This window comes from Podarcis tiliguerta (genome assembly GCF_965153285.1).
Source record: "Podarcis tiliguerta genome assembly, chromosome: 6".
Lineage (NCBI taxonomy): Eukaryota > Metazoa > Chordata > Lepidosauria > Squamata > Lacertidae > Podarcis > Podarcis tiliguerta.
The window spans coordinates 27,520,632-27,536,135 of NC_139539.1; the positions used below are offsets into that span (position 1 = coordinate 27,520,632).

General features: G+C 44.5%; 1 protein-coding gene across 3 annotated transcripts in view; it reads left to right on the forward strand.

The window, feature by feature from the left end:
* DLGAP4 (DLG associated protein 4) overlaps nucleotides 1-15,504 on the forward strand; it is a 330,445-nt gene that overhangs the window by 193,938 nt on the left and 121,003 nt on the right. The window contains exon 3 of one of the 3 annotated variants that reach the window (XM_083446808.1): nucleotides 4,609-4,699. The exons of the other annotated variants lie outside the window; for them this stretch is intronic. The gene's annotated coding sequence lies outside the window, so the exon portion shown is untranslated. The remainder of the gene's footprint in view (nucleotides 1-4,608; nucleotides 4,700-15,504) is intronic. 3 annotated transcript variants of the gene reach the window in all.

Sequence of the window (15,504 nt, forward strand, 5' to 3'; positions counted from 1 at the left end):
CTGTATAAGTCCATTCAAGCCAACAGTGGATGTAATGTCTGGGCAGCCCTCCAAACTCCTTTGATTCTCTTGGAATAGGGTGGGGGTTAGGTTTCTGTCAGAGCTGGCTCCAGGTCCCAGCTCACAGAGGACCAACGCTAGCCGGTAGTAATGTACAAAAGTCTTTATTGAAGTACAGTTTCCATTTTCAAGCCGTAGCGCCCCAGCTCTACGTCTAGGGGTTAGACCAGCGAAGCTCCATCTGAATCTCCGCCCCCTGTACACCAGTTTAAGATTCTAGCCTTACTCCACCTCTTCCGTCTCTCCTTTCTCCTCTGGGTCCTGCTACCCCCCGGGGTTCCTTCCTTCCTGGATTCTTCTGAGGCTGACGTTGACCCCCCTGACTCCTCCCGCTCTCTTCGGCGGGCTTTAGGACCTGGCTCCCTATCCGGGCTGCCAACTGCTGCACCCTCCTGTACATTTGAACTTGGCGCGCGCGCCCAGCCTTCAACCTTCCTCTCGACCGTTTCCTCGCTCTCCGATGGAGGCGTGCCCAATCCTGGCTCATGTCCTTCCGCTGGCAGTGCGCTGCCTGATCCCGATGCCTGGGACTCCTCCCCCCTACTGCACTCTGGTGTGGACGCTGGTCCTGATTTCCAACTGCTGCTCTCTGAGTCCCCTCTGGCCCCTTCTTCCTGGGGTGTCCCCCTAGGCACCCCCCTTGCCCTGACCATGGGAGCCCCTTTCTGTGAATCTTCCGATTCGCTGGAAAGACTCGGAGACCTCGGACCACTGTCATCGCTAACATTTCCTTCGGACTCCTCCCCCTCGCTCTCTATTTCCTCCCTCTCCTGTGCCTCTGCTTCTGAACCCCTGACAGTTTCAAACAGCCATTTAAATAACATTTGGAAGCAAACTAATAATACAGTGGTACCTTGCGTTAAGAACTTAATTCATTCTAGAGGTCCATTCTTAAACTGAAACTGTTCTTAACCTGAGGTACCATTTTAGCTAATGGGGCCTCCCGCTGCCATGCCGCCACCGCACAATTTCTGTTCTCATCCTGAAGCAAAGTTCTTAACCCGAGGTACTATTTCTGGGTTAGTGGAGTCTGTAACCTGAAGCATCTGTAACCTGAGGTACCCCTGTAATGATTGCTGGTCACATGACAGGTATCTTTTCCTCAACAAATTTTGTCATTAAATGAATACTGTTGTTTATGGTCCATGGGCAGTAAGGAGGCCACCACCTTGCTGAGGCTATGGAGGCCTGGGTGTGGTTAGTGCCTGGGTGGGTGGCTGCCTGAGACTCATATATATACTGCATTGGGTTCTGTGATAGAGTTAATTAATACTAGTTTCTGGAAACCACAGTTGCAGGAAAGCACATGATAAAAGTGCTGTTGTGCTCAGGTCTTGCTTGTGGGCTTCTCATAAGCTTCTGGTTGGCCACTGTAGGAACAGGATCCTAGACTCAGTAGGCTCTTCTTATGGTCTTATAGATAGAAGAAAGGTGGGGTATAAATGTTAGAAAATTAATGTACACTAACAATGTCTTCCTGGTACATTTCAGGCATTGTAAAGGACATTGCACTCATTGTAAAGGACATTGCACTCATTGTAAAGGACATTGCACTAACCTGACTGTCTGTGTGAAGAGGCCAGCTCTCTTAGATGGTATCAGTGTTATTCACTGGGCATTTACATGGCACTCATGAGCCTAGGGAGTCTAGAGATGCACAGCACTCTTTTTCATTCCGTTGGTGCAAATTCTTCCAGCCAAGGCTAATCTGACACCTGTAACATCATACTTACCATTGTTGTCTTCATCACATGCCAGCTGAATCCATGCAACTGGGTGAGCCTACGCAGAAATCTAACTTCCCAAGGAGTGGAGTTAAGGGAAACAATGCCATTTAGCAGTCAGCGTAACCCAGACACAATTGCTCGTATGCACTGCCTTGATGATTATTAATTAAAGTTAATTATAGCACAGCTATATTTGAGCTGCTGTAGCATGCATAGACAAAAGCAGAATTACAAACAATAGGCTTGTTCCTCCACTGTCTCAGTGGGGCATTTTAAATTAAGAAAGCTCCAAGGTGAGTAGAAGGATGGAGCCTCAGGCTCTCCCTCTTTAGAAGGAAGCTGAGTTCTGCCAACAGCATCCACATGGGATGCTGTTGCTGACAGGATGCTGGAGGGCATTGGCAACATCTTCTAACTGTGCTGGCAATTGATGCTGGTGGCCTTATTGATGGATGCCAGCAGTATCAGTGATGGATATGGGTGGCACAAGAGATAGATGCTAATGGCAGTATTGATGGATGTTGGTGACATGTGTTGCTGGCACTGATAAAAGATGCTGCAGTATTAGTGAGTACTGGTATTGAGGGAAGATGGGGAAAGAACAGTGATAGATGGCCATGGCTCTGCTAATGGAAGTGGGTAATGTTAATGATGAATGCCAGTGCTGTTGATAAACAATGTTGGTAGCCTTGGTGAGGGTCAATGGTTGTGTTGCTAATAGATGGTGAGTAACAGCATTACTGATGAGTGCCAGAACTGTGGCTGATGGATGCTGGTAGTATGAATGAAAGTACCCATGAATACTTAATGGCAACAGTGACAAATCTGAGGAGTAATGTTAAAGGATGCTGATAGCATTGGCCAAGGATACATTCTGACATGATTAGCAATGGATGTTGGGGTTCTGTTCTAAAAAGCTGGGAGCTTTAGAAGGAGCAAGTGATGCTTTTGCAGACTGTGACTAGGAGCACTAGTGATCAATGTCAAGGATTAATATTCTTCCATTCCTATAACAAAAGACCATTATCTTTGCACTACTTTTGCATCTGCAGTGAGTCACCTTTTGGCTAACTTCACACATTATAGTTTGCTACACAGAAGAAATGTCTACATAGGTTTTCAGTAATGGGTGAAGCCAGGCCCAAGTATATTTCACTACATAAAAACTACTGAACTGTTGGGGGAAATGTGCACTAGACGTCACAAATTGATAAGGTAACAGAGGACCACTTGACTGTGTGGGTTGGGGGGTTGGGGGGAGGAGAGAGCAAAAGGTGGGAAATAAATCTTCTAAAATAACAGAGTAAATAAATCATAAACTGGAGCCAGAGTGATGCCAAAAACAAAGAGAAAGCTGTAACCAGTAGCAGAGCAAAGTGCAGAAAAAAGCTGGAAAAAGAAGTAACATTATACATGAAAATCAATAGAACAACTTCTCAGGCACTTGCTGTTTTCTGTTTATTCCTTATGTAATCCAAGGGAGTCAATGGGGAAGGAAGACACTACAGACTGGACTCTCCTATTGCAGCCTCTGAGCATATGGATGTGTGCCAATACATTCAAGCCAAATCTTGATAAGACAGAGGTGTTATGTGTTCTGAATTCTTGGATCCAAGAGGTGGGGAGATGGCCTGCTCTGGGCAGGCTTGCTATGCCCTGGAAGAAGCAGGTTCATAGCTTAGGGGATACTTCTGGATCCAACATTGTCACTGGAGGCTCAGGTGACCTCAGTGGCCCTTTTAGACAGAGATGACTTGGCTACAGTACTCCATGCTCTGGTGACTTCTTCTTTGGATCCACAAAATGGGGGTGTCAAGAAGTAGAATTCCAAATCCCCACCAATTGCCTTGACGGGTTGCCAATCCCTCCCCCAATGTATTAGAATTAAAGCTTTTGTTTCTGGATACTTCTTTGTCCAATAAAATCAACCAGCATGGTATTTATTTCATATATTACCTATACGACTTTTCAGGCAAACCTCACAAAGAGATTTACACAAAATTATTAAACCAATATAAGGAAGTAGCAAAAAACAAGCTGCAAAGAAGGGGAACTTCTGGAAAGCCAGATCTCTCCTCTTCTCAGGGCAAGATGGCTCTGGAGTACGAGCTCAATGGCAGCAGCTTTGGGAGGGAGATAAGACATCTCAGCTGGAATATGAGGAGCTACATGGTGGGCATTCCACCAGGCTGTTCCACCTTCTCTCTCTTCCCCCCTGAGGGCAAGATGTAGGTTGGTCAGGTAACAGATAAGAGAACATGGGCAAAAAGTGCAGTGACTTAGCAGAAATAATACAGCTGATGTCAGCAGGACATTGTTTTCCCTTAAGGAATAATGTGCATAGAACCAGACAGCAAATAAGTTTGCATATAAGGAAAAATTCAAAGCCCTGCAACTTGGAGTTCAGCACAATAATTAAGCCCTGCAACAAACTTTCGCCAAAGAATTCTGCAGTGTCCCTAAGAAGAAGAAAAAGTGGGGGGGGGGGAGCTTCAATCCTTCTGTGACTTGTGCAAATTTGCTAAGAAACAAAGAAGTCGTCAAGGTGCCCTCCAGATCTGGTGTACTACAGCCCCTACCCTATCATCCTTAACTATTGGCTAAATTTGTGAGGGCTGGTAGGAGTTTTAGTCTGCAACATCTAGAGAACACTTTGTTGGATAGCTCTGTAACTCAACTCAGGTTTTCCAGTTGGACCACAGTTTTCCATCAACACATAAAACTTCCTCTTCCCTCTCTCCCTCTCTCACCCCCCCCCCCAATTATCAGGCTAAAAAGAGAATAAGATAATTTAAACCCTTTTTTCATCTTGAAATTCTAGATCTTCATGAGGACCAAGCCTGGAATTCAGAGGGACAGAAATGACTCAGCCCTGAGCTACAGGGAGGCATGAGAGATACAGCATGGCCCAGGTCTGCATTTTCAGCTGTTCTTTCTGCAACTGCACAGTTGTGAGCGAGGAGTGTAGCTCAGTGGTAGAGGACACAATTTGGATGCAGAAGGTTCCAAGTAGGGATGAGTTGATCGGTTAATGTTGGTTCTCTCTATTTCTTCTTTTTTAGTCTAACGTCCAGTTCTCATTCCTGCAGCAATTTGTAATTGAAAAAATATCCTCATGAAAATTCATTAGCATTTTAGCACAAATTTATCCTAGTGTAGACCTTTTCGTATGCAATTTTTGCAAGAGATCTCCTCTAATATGACACATCTTTGTATGTTGTTCTTACAAATTTTACACACACACACACACACACACACACACACATTTTACCCTACTATTTACTGGGCAGGGGGGTTTCACCCATAACTTGGCTGCAAATTTGGGTGCAAATTTTGAAGGGTGCCTGTGTCTCGATTTGCGCATTCTTTTGAAAAGTCTGGATTTGGTAGGTTTGCCTTTAAATGCAAACTTTTGCCAAATTTCTACCCTATCCCTAGTTCCAAATAATTGAATACCTGGAATTTCCAGAAATGTGAACAAAAAAACCACAAGTGATGCTTAAGATCTCTATCTGGGGCCCTGCAGTTCTTGTCAGCTCCTGGGCTAGCTAGACAAATATTCTGTGTGAAATTAGGACAAAGGTGAGGAGTGGGTGTTGTGCTAATGGTGCACATTTGTTCTCTGTTCTCATGGTACAAAGGAAAGCAGGCCAAGGAACAACTGAAGAAGATGCCATGTTAAATTTGGGCTAAAGCTGATCTTCAAAGGACAGGATAACAGCCTTCACTGTAGCCTACAATCCATGTAAATTGCAAGAGGGGGGGAGTGAGAATGATAAAATAGTATGAAAATTACTATAGCAACATCTCGTCTATGACTGACCTAGTTTGGGACAAAGGAAGGGTCCCTTAATACCTAAATGCATTGTAGACTGAAATCTTTCATAGCTGTCCAGAGGCAATTTTTTGCTTTGTTTACAGTGATTTAGTTTGATTAGCTAGGGAGGGAAGAAAATGCTTTCCAGGTTTTGTCACCCGGAGCTTTATCCTCAGAGGGGCTTTCACGATACTGTGATGGGTTAATCTCAGTAGCAAGCAGATCTATCACAGGTCTTTGGAAAAGCAGCCTCCTGCCCTGTTTTATGCTAAGCTGATATAGTTTTCCACTGTTCTTGTGGATGGCTTATTTATTCTGGTCTAGCCTTGTGTGTGTGTGTGTGTGTGTGTGTGTGTGTGTGAGAGAGAGAGAGAGAGAGAGAGAGAGAGAGAGAATGGATTTGTTCAGTGCATTTTTTCAGCCAGAGTGTGCCTATGGGCTGTCATACACTATAGAGCAGAGATGGGGAATTCCAGCCCATGGAACTAATTAGATCTGCCAAACCTCCCCCACTTGGCTATTTGAGCCAACATATACCCACCTGTCTATTCCCTAATGCCATATGACACCACAGGAGCAGAACAGAGAAGTCACCGCTTCAGACAGCACTGAATTCGAGCAGCTGACCTGAAGGAAAGCATGACTCAGTACTTTTGTTATTTTAGATTGGGGTGCGACGCTTGGGAGCTTGCTGGACTGCAACTCCCTCATCCCCAGCCGGCATGGCTAATGATCAGAGATAATGGGAGCTGAAGACCAGCAACATCTGGAGGGCCACCGCGTTCTCCACCTCTGCTTTAGATTAAAAGTTTCATTGTAGAAAATGGGGGGGGGGGAGTTGGATAAAGCACCCTGCTGCATTGTAGCAGGTGCGCTCAGCCCATCAGAAAACCAGAAGGCACATCACATGACAACGACGGTAGAGCCAATCCCAATGAGAAAGCCAAATTGCTACAAAATCGTCACGTGACATTGCCAAGGACATCCTGACAGTGCAAATGAAGAAAATCACACCAGCTGTCCTGAACAGTTTGCTGGTGTAAGAACTGTCCTTCAGAACAATGCCACTGAGACAAGCACAGACACCAAGTGTTCTTAATCTTACAATCTGTTCTGTACTGCTCCTGTGTCTGGCTATGAAGAAAATGCTGAGAGACTTGAGCCCTCTCGCCTGATCCAATGGAAGGCCTCCATTAAAGAAAGGCCTTGGCCACATTCACAACGTACATTTAAAGTGGTGCTGTGGTACTGCTTTAAACAGTCATGGCTTTCCCCTAAAGAATGCTGGGAGCTGTAATTTGAGAGCATTGTTAGGAGATGCCCATTCCCCTCAGAGAGTGACAACTCCCAGAGATTTCTTTGAAGGGGGATTGATTGTTAAACCGCTCTGGGAATTAGAGCTCTTGGAGCAAAACTACTAACAACTCTTGGCACTCTTAACAAACTACAGCTCCCAGGATTCTTTGGGGGAAGCTGTGACTGTTTAAAGTGGTATGGTAGTGCTTTTGGTGTGTGAATGTGGCCCTTGCCTACTTGAGACTAACCACAGCATGCATTGCTTTTGTCAGGAGCCCTTTCTCCTTCTCTACTATAACAATTGTATGCATAGGTCGTAGCTCCACCTCCCTTCTCACTGCAAAGCCAAAAAGCTGTAAACCTTCCCTGGGTCCTCTAATTACAGAATGTGCTGGAAGTGGGAATGATTCTGTTCAGTTACTACCACTGCTGTTTTTCTAGAAAAAGAGATGCCAGAACTCACCGTGAACACCTCCCTCATTCTCTTAGAATGGCAATGGCACCCACCTGAGAGGTGCCAGAATTGAGTTCTGGCGAGTTCTGGCTTTAAAAAAAAACACCTGGTTACTACCCATTTAAACAGGCTAGCCTTAATATTATGAAACATGTCGATTTACGCCCATCACGCCAGACAAAAGCACCTCATTCCACTCAAATATTTACCTGTTCCCTCAGCCATTTCCATTGTTTATGAGCGCCTATGCAGATTTGTAAGTGAAATGTTAATATTTCATGCGGTTCTTTGTGAGCTCCCCACCCTGCCATCTTTGAGCTTAGTGTTTCCCTGTTTTTCACATGGTGTGTATGTGTTCTGATTTGACCTACTTTGCATGTGAGCGTTCTCTTTACTGAACAGATGACATCTCTTGGATAACTTTGGCAGCAGCGGGGTGGGAGAGAAGGGAGAGAATATATCTATTTAGGGACAATCAAATAGATTGTGCAGCTTCTGCAGATTCCGAAGGGTTTTTTTTGTTCCCACAGTATTTCGTTTTATTCCCGGAGACATTTGCATTAAAATAGGTTCTTCTCTCTTTCGGAAGGGTTCATCTGCTTCTGCAGCTTACTCAACACCTGAAGTCAAAAAGCCTCTGTCACATTTCAACCACTTACCCCCCCCCCCAACCCAGCAGCCAGCTGCACATACACAAAAGGGCTTGATGGCATCTGGCAGGTGATAAGCATCACAAACAGATATACAGAAACAAATTAAAGAATTGGGAGGCTCTTTCCTCCTCCTTCCCCACTTCACCTGAGAAAACTTTGTGGAGAAATTGAATTCAAAAGCATTTGTTATGCGTCAGTTACTACAGATGACCGGGATATGACCTAGCCGAAAGCTGCTTCACACTTTAAACAGCAATCTTGTCTCCAGTTTAAGGTCATATCTGCATGTCCTACAGTAAATATGTAGAGTGTGAAGGGCAGTCACAGGATTCTAAGCCAGCTTCCTCCAAGTTCTGAACTACAATTCCCATGCACCCTAGCTGTGCAAGCTGGGGTAGATGGGTGCTGTACTCAAAAACATGTGGGGAGCTCCAGGTTGGTAAGACTGCCCTAAACACTTGGCAGCACATGCTAGTCAGTTGCAGCCCTTAGACCCTTGCCCACTTCGTGCTTAGGGGCACATGTTGAGATGTCCGCATTGCAGGAGGTTGGACTAGATCAGGCATAGGCAAACTCGGCCCTCCAGATGTTTTGGGACTACATCATCTCTAGCTAACAGGACCAGTGGTAAGGGATGATGGGAACTGTAGTCTCAAAACATCTGGAGGGCCGAGTTTGCCTATGCGTGGACTAGATGACCTGTAGGATCCCTTCCAACTCTGCAATTCTACAATTCTTTGAGCACGCATTCCGTGTGCAGAAGCCAAACAGACTTGCAGCTGAATCTGAATTCAGCACTGGCAATAGGACAGCACCCAAGGCCAAAACACTCTGTGGGGGTGCAAGGCTGGCTGCACAGCACAAACACCTACAAGGAAAAGTTGTGGCTCAGTGGCCGAACATCTGCTTTGCATGCTGAAGTCCCAGTTTTAATCCCTGACATTGCCAGGTAGGGCTGGGGAAAGACTCCCTGAAATCCTAGAGAGCATCTGCCGGACACTGTAGACAATAGTAATGGGCCAATGGTCTGACTCAATATAAAGCAGCTTCATATATTCCTCCAATGCTTTGCTGCTTCTTTGTGGTCCCAAGCATCTGTTGTCTGAATGGTTGCCTCACTTTGCCCAATCAGTTCTGCTGTTGAGAATTTCACTAACACAAGAGGTAAAGGGGGGAGAAGAAGGACAGATACAATGTCGGGGGGAGGGTGAGAGAAAGGCCTTGACTCCTTAGAAGCACCCGGCAAAGGCAAAACAAATCCTACATTGTAGTTTATTTCTATGCTGCCTTCTGGCCAAAAAGGCCTTCAAAGCAGCTCACAAAGGTTAACACACGAAGTCAACGTTCTTTCAAACAAAATACAACTTAGCCCAAATATAAATCAGCAGGATCTCAACAACAACATTAGCACAAGGAACCTAAACACAAAAACATCCTTTCCCATGCCTGAAAGTAGAAACTAGTCTGCCCATTCCCCAGCAAAATGGCAAAACAGAGCACAAAAATCTTCCCAAAGGGTTACTGTACCTGAGGCAGACACTCATGAGCAGCCGCTTTCCAGACAGCAGCTCATTACAAGGGTCCCAGGCAAAGCAGAGCAGGTTCATCCCAATGTTTTCAAGCACAGTCTCTCCCCAAAGGCTGATGGAGACGGAACCTGCAATGTGTAGGACAGTGATGGCAAACAAATACACACAAAGTGTGTAACACGGTGTTGCAAACATACACAGAAACTCAGAAAATTAAAGGTGGTTAAGTTTTTGCACAATTAAGTGATGCTTAATTGGGGGGTTTTAAGGACCATATTCTTTTGTTCACCACTACATTGCACCTGTAGGACACAGTTCTCCCATCTAGAAATATACGTCTATATCCCTCTGCCTGAATATTCTTTCTGGTGCCACCACTGATTGCAAGGGAAGCTGCAGCTATTCTGCCATCCTCAATAAGGGACATAGACATGCCCTGCCATTTTTCTCCTGGGGGGGGGGGGGAGTAGCAAGTCTCAACAGGTGGGGAGGATGGAAGGGGGACGTTGTTGGACCATTGCAGCCAGAAAAGGAATGCAACAGGCTCCCTAATCCATCTTGAGTTCTTCCTTCTTCCTCCACATGTCCATCAACTCAGTACTGTCTGCTTTGACTGGCAGCAGCTCTCTGAGCTTACATATAGGAGTCTGGAAGACGCCAGGGATTGAGCCTGGTATCTTCTGCATGCAAAGCGTATGCTGTACCCCTGAGCTTTGCTTTATATATACATATATATGGGGGGATTCTGGTGCCAGCTACAGTGGGCCTTCTGGAGCCCAGAACTCCCAGGATTTGCCCAACCATGCCAACAATGGGCCTATGCAAAACACCAAAGAGCATAAGAAGGGCCTACTGGATCAGGCCAGTAGTCCATCTAGTCCAGCATCCTGTTCTTACGGTAGCCAAACAGGTGCCCATGAAAAAATTGCAAGTAGGACCTGAGCACAAGAGCACATTAGAGCTACACTGCACCAAGCCTGAAACCACCCAGAAAGAGAAATGAAATGAGATCACAGAGCAGCAGTATCAACAGCAATCCCTGAAATGAGGAGGGGATAGAGAAACCCCAGAAGACTGATGTCTTCCTTTGCAATCAAGAGAAAATACCCCTGATGCTGAGAGGAACTGCACAGGGAGATAATGAGAAAGCTGGAGGAAGACCTGTTGTACAATGAATTGTTATAAGTAGAGGTTTTTTTTCTATTTTTATCCCTGTGATTAGATTCTGAACTCTTTGAATCATCATTAATGTAACACCCTAGAAGCAAGCTACAGCCTCAGCTGAATGCTGCATTAAGTGTTCCTGGCTAATTTGGGGAGTATTTGAAATCATGTGTGTAGGCAGACCTACGTCAGACATGCCACGGTTGTAATTCTTTTTTAACTTCTGAAATGAGAAGAATTGCCCGTTTTGTTATCAACGCATCCTTTGCTCCTTATCTGACAATTTATTAATATATTGCAATGTTGACTGATCTAGCTAATCTTAGCTGACTATTATGTATTTATAGATACGGATATATTTGTATCAAACCCGGCACAATCCAAAAACTTACATCAGGACTAAATCCCCATTGGCACTACATTTAAAGCCGCATCAAACCATTTTAAGCAGTCATGGCTCTACCCCCCCCCCCAAAAAAAAAAAAAAATCTGGAAAGTATAGTTTGTTAAGGGCATTGACAGTTGATAGGAGATCCCTGTTCCCACCACAGAGCTGCAATTCTCAGAGGTCACTGGAAAGAGGGATACACTTTTCAGCCACTCTGGGAATTGTAGCTCTGTGAGGGGAGTGGGGTTAACAATTCTCAGCATCCTAATAAACTACAATGCCCAGAATTCTTTGGGGGAAGCCATGCCTGTTTCAAATATCACCACGGTGCTTTAAATGTACAATGCAGATGGGCCTGAGAACTGGTCTATGCATGACTTGGAACAAGGTGGTAAAATTCTGGACTATGCTACTTAAGTCTGCAAGTGGGGGATGGTGATATTTCTGAATGCTCCTCATGTGAAAGAACTCACTGCACTAAAACCATGTCAGATAGAGAACTCTGCCAAACCTTTCTCCTGGTGTGCTAACTTACTGAATAGTCACAAGGTTGTTGTTTTTAATGGGGAAGATCATTCAGAGATATCACCTGCCCCTACTTGAGTCTGAACTGAATTCTGCCATCTTGTTCTGCCTTGTATATCAGCAGGTCTGTATAAATCCTATTAAAATCAATTGAAATCTAAGTTCCATTCTGTTCCATTCCATTCACCTGGACAGAGCAGCTATGGACTAGCTTTTTGTAGGATCACTGGGCAGTGTTTAGCACTGAAGTTTTGGTTTTGGTGGGGGTTTTGTTGTTGTTGTTGTTGTTGTTTGAAGTTACCAGGGCAGAAGCAAACTAGAATAGCCAGTTTGGTGCTTAAGTTCTAAGAATGTAACATTGCTTACCACTTCTCACTAAAGCCACTTTCTAAACTTAACAGTATTTATAAAGCTTTGTCATTCTGCAGTCAGAGGAGGTGGTGGGTGTTGCTCTCAGGAAGCACAACAGAACCGGGCTGCATCTTGTAGTGGCTCTTTCATACTGTTACATTGCACATGCACACATTTGTCCAGGCCACCAGATGGAGATGTTGGAGTCTTAGAAATGATTAAAGATTGCTGTGCTCCTGGGATTTTTCTCTCTCAATATGCGCAGGCAACTTTCATGTTTGACTTGGCTCCTTAGATATTTGCAGTTGCCTGGGTCTTTATTCTTCTTTTACATTAGGCAGCAATGGGCACGGAATAAAAGATTCAGGATGGGGCAGGACTTAACTCAAATGCCCTATGGACTCCTTGTCCTCTTAAGGCAAGAGGGCAAGACAAGACATTTTGCTGCCTGAGATTGAACAGCAGTGACTCCTCTCTGCCAAATCAAGCTGCATAGTACCCAAGGATGGTCAATTTATCTGGGCACCTAAAACAGAAAATCCCAAAAAAGCACCATCCCCTGGAAGTAAATATACAACAATAATAAATCAAATTTGCTGCTCTCTCGTGGCACACAAAATCAGCTGCCTTACTCTGTCTAACGGTGCAGCTGCAAAATGTATTCTGTAGGGTGGAATGTGTTCCACTTTACAGGATTTGAAAGGCTGCAGTGGACGGTCTCTGTTTGAAGGGATGCTTGGGGAAGGTCAGATTTAAAGATAAAGAGCCTTTAAAAAGGACAGCCTGGAAGCTGTCCATCATCAGCACCTGGACAGCAGTCTGAACAGACACAATGGTCACTTAGTCACCATGGCCTTCCTCACCATGATGAGATGCATTTTTTAAATACTGTGTGTAATTTTTTTATGTTAACATATCAAGAACAAAAATTCCAACGAATAACATTACAACAAATTAAAAGCCTTACAATAAATCGAAGACAGCATATGGTTGTACATTGTCATTGTACGTGTTAGATCAGAAAAAAACATCCATCTCTCCATAAACTTATGGGGCTGATTTACATGTGTTTGCTTATGGGAGGTTAAGGTTGATCAGCATCACAATGGACCAGATATTTTGTAATTCAGTGTATTATGTTTCTCTTTAAACTAAAGCAATTGTTTCTGAATTTGCATCTATACATATTAATTATGTGCAAATTGTACGCAGATCTCTACCAACCTTTGTTCTCTTTTTGCTGATGCATTAACTCTTTTTTGGTACTGCATAGCATAGAAACATAAGAAGCCGCCTTATGTTGAGTCAGATCATTGGTCTCTCTGCCAAATCAAATTTTGGAGGGCCGAATCGCCCATACTACACCCTAACTTCCTGCTCTTTCGCTTCTTTTAAAACAGTCATCCACATCTGTGTCAGGAATCTTCTTTTCGTATTGTGTAATGGGAATGGTTTGTGTATTCTCTCCTTTTCTCATTTCTCTGTTATTTTGGTTCCTCAGAATCACAGGAAGAAAGGAAAGAAGAGAAAGGAGACCAGTGGTATGCATGGGCTGCTATATTAGGGAACGTGCCTTCCAGATGTTTTGGACTCCAGTTCCGATCACCACTGGTGACAGGCTGTGCTGGCAATGGGAACTGGAGTCCACAACATCTAGAGGACAGGGAGCAAAGGACACAGAGGCCAGTTTGTCTACTAGGAAAGGAACACAACATGCCGCAGGCGGAGGCTGCAAAAACAGCAAAGCCTACTGTAATCAGATTATCCACATCTTGAATTCTCAAGGCAGCTGATTTGGAGAGTGCAATGAGGTGTTGCGGTAAGGGAATATCATGCCAGTTCAGTGGATCAGTCTGTGACTATCACCTGAGCTAATTTGCATGTTGTGTTTAGGATTTGCACATAGTATATATCCTACTGTGTCCCTCTTTCTGTCAGGATTCAAAACACTGTGCTTTTTTGGCACAGCTGGAGTGTCTGGTGTAGAAACTTGTGAGGTTCAGTGGTGACTGGTGCCCCCTGGCGGTGGGGGGAAGCAGAAAGACCAACGGTAGGTGGAGCCAGAGCCAATGACAGGCAGAGCCAGCTGCAGTGCAGATCTGTACAATCACCAACTCAGAGGTAAACCCCATTGCATTTATTGGAAGTTGTAAGTACAAGTATATAGAAGAGCACCCTTGGGGACTCTTTACTATAAAAGACTCTCTCATATGTAATAAAGCTAGGAACATACGCTTTTCCTTTCTCAAGAAACGTACTGTCTTCCAAAGCCTTTCTGTTGCAAATTAAATAGCTGCTTTCATGCAGTATGTTGAAAGTATGCTGAGAGTTAAGTTTCGCTGCTGGTCCCTGCCCCATCCTTTTTTATTTGCCCTGCTCTTTGAAAGAGCTCACACTGACATTCTGCAGCCTTGTTTGAAAATGAGCCGAGTTTAGCTTGCAAAAGAGCCATTTTATCTGTGACCAATTCTGGTGGGGTATCTGTGTTAGTCCACGGCAGTGAAAGCAACAAAGAGTCTTGTAAAAGCACAACAGATTTATTATGTTACAAGCTTTCATGGGTCAGAGCCTTCTTCATCAAATTCAGAAAATGGTCACCAACGTGGATAAGCAATAACACGCTGCATTTAGAGAAAAGATGTGTTTTTTATGTTGTTGTTTTTTAAAAGCAGAGGCAAAACTTCTGCTAGGACAGGGGGAGGGCACCTGTGGCCCTACAGGTGTTGTTGGACTCCAGTTCCCATCAGCCTCAGCCAGCATGGTCAATAGTCAGGGATGATGGGAGTTTGAGTCCAACATCTGGAGAGTCACAGGTTCCCTATGTCTGTCCTTGGAGAGTTTTCATCCTGAAATTGGGGGTGGCGGGTGTGTAGAAGTTGAATGTAGAATGTATTATAGCCCATAATTCCAAATGGCATTTTAAATGGAAATGAGTGTTAGCAGGGCTGAACCAGACAGAGACTGGGACTATAACACAGGCAGATACTGGGCAGAACAACCCAATGTGGGGTGGGAATCCATACTGGAGAACCCACACTTCCACAACTCTGCTGGGTTTGTTGGTTTGTTTTTTCTATTTTTCTATTTTTCCTAACAGATTCTATTACACTGTAAAACAAAGCTATAAACGAGGAGCTTTCTCTGTTATAACTACCGTACATCAAGTGTTATTTTAACTAGAACTACATTACCTCTGAAAATGGCTGGTCCAGGGTTGAACCTGTCTAGAGAATATGTGAGCTTTAGACTGTCTTGACACACACACCCCAAAACACCCTTTTTTGTTCTAGCATCTCTCAGAACACTGAGGATCAGCAGCAATGGTGGAGCTTTCTTATCCATGCCAGGGAGACCTCTGACTTCACCTGCAGCCAGGGACATCATTCTCCAGCCATGGAGATGAAGGTCTACAGTATCCAAAGGGATAGATCCCAGTTGTCCTTCCTGTGATAATGCCAGATACCTACCTCTCAGGAGCAAAATTAAGAAGGCAAAAGGAAGGACTAAGATGTACATAAATTGAAAGACTTCAGGGCTTAT